The 8,892-nt window shown below is 39.8% G+C and overlaps 2 non-coding genes across 2 annotated transcripts; both read right to left on the bottom strand.

Moving 5' to 3' along the window:
* Positions 1 to 995: 995 nt before the first annotated feature.
* Positions 996 to 1,077, bottom strand: trnal-uag. Its single transcript has one exon. It is a non-coding gene; the product is annotated as a tRNA-Leu (tRNA).
* Positions 1,078 to 3,795: 2,718 nt separating this feature from the next.
* On the bottom strand, positions 3,796 to 3,877 carry trnal-uag. Its single transcript has one exon. It is a non-coding gene; the product is annotated as a tRNA-Leu (tRNA).
* Positions 3,878 to 8,892: the final 5,015 nt, after the last annotated feature.

The raw sequence follows: 8,892 nt of genomic DNA, 5'->3' as shown, positions 1-8,892 counted from the left end.
TTTTGTGTAAGGATGCTACTGAGTGGTATTGAGTGCTAGAATTGTACTTATTATTATTATTATTATTATTAATATCCAGTCTTTTGTCATTTTTATTCTGTATTCACTGCACACCTAAGTGAATGTTGTAATGCACTGTCACTTTACCTGGTATACTGTAAACAGTGAAAGATCGGAAGGATCGAACACCTTACCATTCTTACACTTGCACAAGTCATATACAATATATGTTGTTTCTTATTCTTTGACATTCTTATTTTTATATATTGTATATATATATATATATATATATAACATTTATGTTTTTTGTGCTACTTCAATGTTTCAATTTCCCTCTGGGATTAAATATAGCGATTATCTATCTATCTATCTATCTATCTATCTATCTATCTATCTATCTATCTATCTATCTATCTATCTATCTATCTATCTATCTATCTATCTATCTATCTATCTATCTATCTATCTATCTATCTATCTATCTATCTATCTATCTATGTACTGTGGCCAAAGTACTTTTGTCAAAAGGTAGGTTCTGTCACCACTTTCTCTTCTTTGGTCGCCTGTCCACCTGTTTCAGTTGAAGAATGCCTAACTTTTGTCAGAGAGCTTTTCAAAAACATGTTTGTTCCAAACAGCGCCAATATAGCAAGGGTATCGTTGGGAGTCCTAAGCGTTCCAACAACTTAGCATCACTGTATGTGATAAGTCCATGGCCTATGTATGGATGATGAACTGAAAAAGATGAAGAATCCAGAACTTTTATCAGCTGGGTTTCAACAAAGTGCTCTATGTAAATGCTGCTTTTGCAGCAAGGGTTTCATGGCAGTGTATGAGGCCACATTTGAGTGCTGAAACCAAAGTCTTTCCAAGCACTCAGGCATCAACAGCAGCATTTGGGGTTGCTTCATCAATCTCTATTGGGACGAGGAATCTTTCGAGAGACACTATAGACAAGGTTCATGACTAAGCAACGGTCTTTTTAAAACACAAAGTGGCAGCGGTGGGATTTGAACCCACGCCTCCACAGAGACTGGAGCCTAAATCCAGCGCCTTAGACCACTCGGCCACGCTACCCGAAAGCAGAAGCTTTTCAACATATTTGTGAAAGAAGGAGTCTGTACTTTCACACATCCTGGTCAAGTCCTTTGCCCAATCTTGAATTGATTGTTGCAAATAAAGGTAATGTTAGACAAGGATCTTGGCATGGCTCTCTGCTACAGTCATATGAGTCCTCCTATTGAATCTTTCCATATATGGACCAACGTTTTTGCTCAAAGTAGCTGTGTGTGCGCGCGAGTGCTTCAGTGGTTTCTCAAAAGTTTAGTGTTTACTGGCAGCAGTCGGCCTTGAACCCATCCCCCTGAAAGGACTAGAGCCTTAATCCAACACCTTGGATTGCTCTGTCACACTACCTGATGCAAGCTTTCCTTGCCTTATTTTTGATACTGGTTACCCAAGAAACTGGTTGGCAGAGTACTTTTGCCAACATTTAGCATGAGTTGCCACTTGTTCTTCTGTGTTTTCATTTCATTCTGAATCAGTTGAAGAATCTATAACGTTCACATTCAGGTACTTTTTCCAAATTCTCCCAGTGCAGCAGATGATTCTTTGGTGTGATGAGTTCCAACTGCTGAGAATCAGGTGGAACTCAGTGTCCTACGTAACATACTTTTGTCAATCAAGATTCATAGAGTGCCACACCACCGGTCCCACTTTGTTGCACGTGGGTCAACTCTGACAAAGTAAAAGTCCTATCTTGAGTGTAAGATTACTTGTTAGAGAAGTAAAGATAATAAAAGTTGCAGTACTGTGGCCCCCAATTGAGCACCACTGTCATCAAATGAATGAAACCTTTGGCCACTCTACTAGAGGAAGGCTGTTTTGTGCACATTTGTCAGCACCGATTTCCCATGACAACTGTGACCTGTATAAGTTGAAGAATGCATAACTTTTATCAGCGAGGCTTTCAATAAGGTGTTCGTTCCACATGGCACCATTGTAGCAGGGGTATTGTTGGAGTCCTAAGAGTTCCAACAACTTAGCATCAGTGTACGTGATAAGTCCAAGGCGTACGTAGCATACATGTGCCAAACCTTGCTCTTGGATGGCCAAAGCACAGTTCCCACTTTGACACACCTGTATGCACTTTTCTGCAGATTATACAGTGCATCTTAAGTGAATTGTTGATTGCCACAGTAGCAAAGACACTAAATGCTTAAGTACTGTGGCCCTTTGGTTGCTTGTTAGAGCAGCAAAGACACTAAAAGTTGCAGTACTATGGCCCCCAAGTTAGGACCACTGTCGTCGAATGATGGAAAGTTTTTTCCACTCTACTAGAGGTATTCTGTTTTGTGCACCTTTGTCAGCACCGGTTTCCCATGACATCGGTTTCCTATTGAGTAGGAGGTAACATACAAATACTTGGGTGTCTTCCTCGACAAGAAACTGGACTGGAAGGGCAATTCAGAAGCTGTGTACAGGAAGGGGATTAGTAGAGTTTCCTTTTTGCAGTTGTGTGTTGGGGAGGTAGCATCAGAGGACGAGAGACAAACAAGCTCAACAAACTGATCAAGAAGGCTGGCTTAGTCCTTGGCTGCTCTCTGGACAGTTTTGACATTGTGGTTAAAATGAGGACAGACGACAAACTCAAGGCTATCCTCGATAATACTTCAAAACCTGTCCATAATCTTCTGGCTAGACAGCAGAGCACTTTTTGTCACAGACTCAATCAGCTCCACTGTAGTAAGGAGCAGTACAGGAGATCATTCGTACCAACTGCGATGACACTGCACAATTGTTATTTTTGTGTAAGGATGCTACTGAGTGGTATTGAGTGCTAGAATTGTACTTATTATTATTATTATTATTATTAATATCCAGTCTTTTGTCATTTTTATTCTGTATTCACTGCACACCTAAGTGAATGTTGTAATGCACTGTCACTTTACCTGGTATACTGTAAACAGTGAAAGATCGGAAGGATCGAACACCTTACCATTCTTACACTTGCACAAGTCATATACAATATATGTTGTTTCTTATTCTTTTACATTCTTATTTTTATATATTGTATATATATATATATATATATATATATATATATATATATATATATATATATATATATATAACATTGATGTTTTTTGTGCTACTTCAATGTTTCAATTTCCCTCTGGGATTAAATATAGCGATTATCTATCTATCTATCTATCTATCTATCTATCTATCTATCTATCTATCTATCTATCTATCTATCTATCTATCTATCTATCTATCTATCTATCTATCTATCTATGTACTGTGGCCAAAGTACTTTTGTCAAAAGGTACGTTCTGTCACCACTTTCTCTTCTTTGGTCGCCTGTCCACCTGTTTCAGTTGAAGAATGCCTAACTTTTGTCAGAGAGGTTTTCAAAAACATGTTTGTTCCAAACAGCGCCAATATAGCAAGGGTATCGTTGGGAGTCCTAAGCGTTCCAACAACTTAGCATCACTGTATGTGATAAGTCCATGGCCTATGTATGGATGATGAACTGAAAAAGATGAAGAATCCAGAACTTTTATCAGCTGGGTTTCAACAAAGTGCTCTATGTAAATGCTGCTTTTGCAGCAAGGGTTTCATGGCAGTGTATGAGGCCACATTTGAGTGCTGAAACCAAAGTCTTTCCAAGCACTCAGGCATCAACAGCAGCATTTGGGGTTGCTTCATCAATCTCTATTGGGACGAGGAATCTTTCGAGAGACACTGTAGACAAGGTTCATGACTAAGCAACGGTCTTTTTAAAACACAAAGTGGTAGCGGTGGGATTTGAACCCACGCCTCCACAGAGACTGGAGCCTAAATCCAGCGCCTTAGACCACTCCGCCACGCTACCCGAAAGCAAAGGCTTTTCAACATATTTGTGAAAGAAGGAGTCTGTACTTTCACACATCTTGGTCAAGTCCTTTGCCCAATCTTGAATTGATTGTTGCAAATAAAGGTAATGTTAGACAAGGATCTTGGCATGGCTCTCTGCTACAGTCATATGAGTCCTCCTATTGAATCTTTCCATATATGGACCAACGTTTTTGCTCAAAGTAGCTGTGTGTGCGCGCGAGTGCTTCAGTGGTTTCTCAAAAGTTTAGTGTTTACTGGCAGCAGTCGGCCTTGAACCCATCCCCCTGAAAGGACTAGAGCCTTAATCCAACACCTTGGATTGCTCTGTCACACTACCTGATGCAAGCTTTCCTTGCCTTATTTTTGATACTGGTTACCCAAGAAACTGGTTGGCAGAGTACTTTTGCCAACATTTAGCATGAGTTGCCACTTGTTCTTCTGTGTTTTCATTTCATTCTGAATCAGTTGAAGAATCTATAACGTTCACATTCAGGTACTTTTTCCAAATTCTCCCAGTGCAGCAGATGATTCTTTGGTGTGATGAGTTCCAACTGCTGAGAATCAGGTGGAACTCAGTGTCCTACGTAACATACTTTTGTCAATCAAGATTCATAGAGTGCCACACCACCGGTCCCACTTTGTTGCACGTGGGTCAACTCTGACAAAGTAAAAGTCCTATCTTGAGTGTAAGATTACTTGTTAGAGAAGTAAAGATAATAAAAGTTGCAGTACTGTGGCCCCCAATTGAGCACCACTGTCATCAAATGAATGAAACCTTTGGCCACTCTACTAGAGGAAGGCTGTTTTGTGCACATTTGTCAGCACCGATTTCCCATGACAACTGTGACCTGTATAAGTTGAAGAATGCATAACTTTTATCAGCGAGGCTTTCAATAAGGTGTTCGTTCCACATGGCACCATTGTAGCAGGGGTATTGTTGGAGTCCTAAGAGTTCCAACAACTTAGCATCAGTGTACGTGATAAGTCCAAGGCGTACGTAGCATACATGTGCCAAACCTTGCTCTTGGATGGCCAAAGCACAGTTCCCACTTTGACACACCTGTATCCACTTTTCTGCAGATTATACAGTGCATCTTAAGTGAATTGTTGATTGCCACAGTAGCAAAGACACTAAATGCTTAAGTACTGTGGCCCTTTGGTTGCTTGTTAGAGCAGCAAAGACACTAAAAGTTGCAGTACTATGGCCCCCAAGTTAGGACCACTGTCGTCGAATGATGGAAAGTTTTTTCCACTCTACTAGAGGTATTCTGTTTTGTGCACCTTTGTCAGCACCGGTTTCCCATGACATCGGTTTCCTATTGAGTAGGAGGTAACATACAAATACTTGGGTGTCTTCCTCGACAAGAAACTGGACTGGAAGGGCAATTCAGAAGCTGTGTACAGGAAGGGGATTAGTAGAGTTTCCTTTTTGCAGTTGTGTGTTGGGGAGGTAGCATCAGAGGACGAGAGACAAACAAGCTCAACAAACTGATCAAGAAGGCTGGCTTAGTCCTTGGCTGCTCTCTGGACAGTTTTGACATTGTGGTTAAAATGAGGACAGACGACAAACTCAAGGCTATCCTCGATAATACTTCAAAACCTGTCCATAATCTTCTGGCTAGACAGCAGAGCACTTTTTGTCACAGACTCAATCAGCTCCACTGTAGTAAGGAGCAGTACAGGAGATCATTCGTACCAACTGCGATGACACTGCACAATTGTTATTTTTGTGTAAGGATGCTACTGAGTGGTATTGAGTGCTAGAATTGTACTTATTATTATTATTATTATTATTAATATCCAGTCTTTTGTCATTTTTATTCTGTATTCACTGCACACCTAAGTGAATGTTGTAATGCACTGTCACTTTACCTGGTATACTGTAAACAGTGAAAGATCGGAAGGATCGAACACCTTACCATTCTTACACTTGCACAAGTCATATACAATATATGTTGTTTCTTATTCTTTTACATTCTTATTTTTATATATTGTATATATATATATATATATATATATATATATATATATATATATATATATATATATAAAACTTTTATGTTTTTTGTGCTACTTCAATGTTTCAATTTCCCTCTGGGATTAAATATAGCGATTATCTATCTATCTATCTATCTATCTATCTATCTATCTATCTATCTATCTATCTATCTATCTATCTATCTATCTATCTATGTACTGTGGCCAAAGTACTTTTGTCAAAAGGTAGGTTCTGTCACCACTTTCTCTTCTTTGGTCGCCTGTCCACCTGTTTCAGTTGAAGAATGCCTAACTTTTGTCAGAGAGGTTTTCAAAAACATGTTTGTTCCAAACAGCGCCAATATAGCAAGGGTATCGTTGGGAGTCCTAAGCGTTCCAACAACTTAGCATCACTGTATGTGATAAGTCCATGGCCTATGTATGGATGATGAACTGAAAAAGATGAAGAATCCAGAACTTTTATCAGCTGGGTTTCAACAAAGTGCTCTATGTAAATGCTGCTTTTGCAGCAAGGGTTTCATGGCAGTGTATGAGGCCACATTTGAGTGCTGAAACCAAAGTCTTTCCAAGCACTCAGGCATCAACAGCAGCATTTGGGGTTGCTTCATCAATCTCTATTGGGACGAGGAATCTTTCGAGAGACACTGTAGACAAGGTTCATGACTAAGCAACGGTCTTTTTAAAACACAAAGTGGCAGCGGTGGGATTTGAACCCACGCCTCCACAGAGACTGGAGCCTAAATCCAGCGCCTTAGACCACTCCCCCACTCTACCCGAAAGCAAAGGCTTTTCAACATATTTGTGAAAGAAGGAGTCTGTACTTTCACACATCTTGGTCAAGTCCTTTGCCCAATCTTGAGTTGATTGTTGCAAATAAAGGTAATGTTAGACAAGGATCTTGGCATGGCTCTCTGCTACAGTCATATGAGTCCTCCTATTGAATCTTTCCATATATGGACCAACGTTTTTGCTCAAAGTAGCTGTGTGTGCGCGCGAGTGCTTCAGTGGTTTCTCAAAAGTTTAGTGTTTACTGGCAGCAGTCGGCCTTGAACCCATCCCCCTGAAAGGACTAGAGCCTTAATCCAACACCTTGGATTGCTCTGTCACACTACCTGATGCAAGCTTTCCTTGCCTTATTTTTGATACTGGTTACCCAAGAAACTGGTTGGCAGAGTACTTTTGCCAACATTTAGCATGAGTTGCCACTTGTTCTTCTGTGTTTTCATTTCATTCTGAATCAGTTGAAGAATCTATAACGTTCACATTCAGGTACTTTTTCCAAATTCTCCCAGTGCAGCAGATGATTCTTTGGTGTGATGAGTTCCAACTGCTGAGAATCAGGTGGAACTCAGTGTCCTACGTAACATACTTTTGTCAATCAAGATTCATAGAGTGCCACACCACCGGTCCCACTTTGTTGCACGTGGGTCAACTCTGACAAAGTAAAAGTCCTATCTTGAGTGTAAGATTACTTGTTAGAGAAGTAAAGATAATAAAAGTTGCAGTACTGTGGCCCCCAATTGAGCACCACTGTCATCAAATGAATGAAACCTTTGGCCACTCTACTAGAGGAAGGCTGTTTTGTGCACATTTGTCAGCACCGATTTCCCATGACAACTGTGACCTGTATAAGTTGAAGAATGCATAACTTTTATCAGCGAGGCTTTCAATAAGGTGTTCGTTCCACATGGCACCATTGTAGCAGGGGTATTGTTGGAGTCCTAAGAGTTCCAACAACTTAGCATCAGTGTACGTGATAAGTCCAAGGCGTACGTAGCATACATGTGCCAAACCTTGCTCTTGGATGGCCAAAGCACAGTTCCCACTTTGACACACCTGTATCCACTTTTCTGCAGATTATACAGTGCATCTTAAGTGAATTGTTGATTGCCACAGTAGCAAAGACACTAAATGCTTAAGTACTGTGGCCCTTTGGTTGCTTGTTAGAGCAGCAAAGACACTAAAAGTTGCAGTACTATGGCCCCCAAGTTAGGACCACTGTCGTCGAATGATGGAAAGTTTTTTCCACTCTACTAGAGGTATTCTGTTTTGTGCACCTTTGTCAGCACCGGTTTCCCATGACATCGGTTTCCTATTGAGTAGGAGGTAACATACAAATACTTGGGTGTCTTCCTCGACAAGAAACTGGACTGGAAGGGCAATTCAGAAGCTGTGTACAGGAAGGGGATTAGTAGAGTTTCCTTTTTGCAGTTGTGTGTTGGGGAGGTAGCATCAGAGGACGAGAGACAAACAAGCTCAACAAACTGATCAAGAAGGCTGGCTTAGTCCTTGGCTGCTCTCTGGACAGTTTTGACATTGTGGTTAAAATGAGGACAGACGACAAACTCAAGGCTATCCTCGATAATACTTCAAAACCTGTCCATAATCTTCTGGCTAGACAGCAGAGCACTTTTTGTCACAGACTCAATCAGCTCCACTGTAGTAAGGAGCAGTACAGGAGATCATTCGTACCAACTGCGATGACACTGCACAATTGTTATTTTTGTGTAAGGATGCTACTGAGTGGTATTGAGTGCTAGAATTGTACTTATTATTATTATTATTATTATTAATATCCAGTCTTTTGTCATTTTTATTCTGTATTCACTGCACACCTAAGTGAATGTTGTAATGCACTGTCACTTTACCTGGTATACTGTAAACAGTGAAAGATCGGAAGGATCGAACACCTTACCATTCTTACACTTGCACAAGTCATATACAATATATGTTGTTTCTTATTCTTTTACATTCTTATTTTTATATATTGTATATATATATATATATATATATATATATATATATATAACATTTATGTTTTTTGTGCTACTTCAATGTTTCAATTTCCCTCTGGGATTAAATATAGCGATTATCTATCTATCTATCTATCTATCTATCTATCTATCTATCTATCTATCTATCTATCTATCTATCTATCTATCTATCTATCTATCTATCTATCTATCTATCTATCTATCTATCTATCTATCTATCTATCTATGTACTGTGGCCAAA

Source organism: Electrophorus electricus, chromosome 14, assembly GCF_013358815.1.
Source record: "Electrophorus electricus isolate fEleEle1 chromosome 14, fEleEle1.pri, whole genome shotgun sequence".
NCBI lineage: Eukaryota > Metazoa > Chordata > Actinopteri > Gymnotiformes > Gymnotidae > Electrophorus > Electrophorus electricus.
This window is presented reverse-complemented; position numbering and strand designations above follow the sequence as displayed.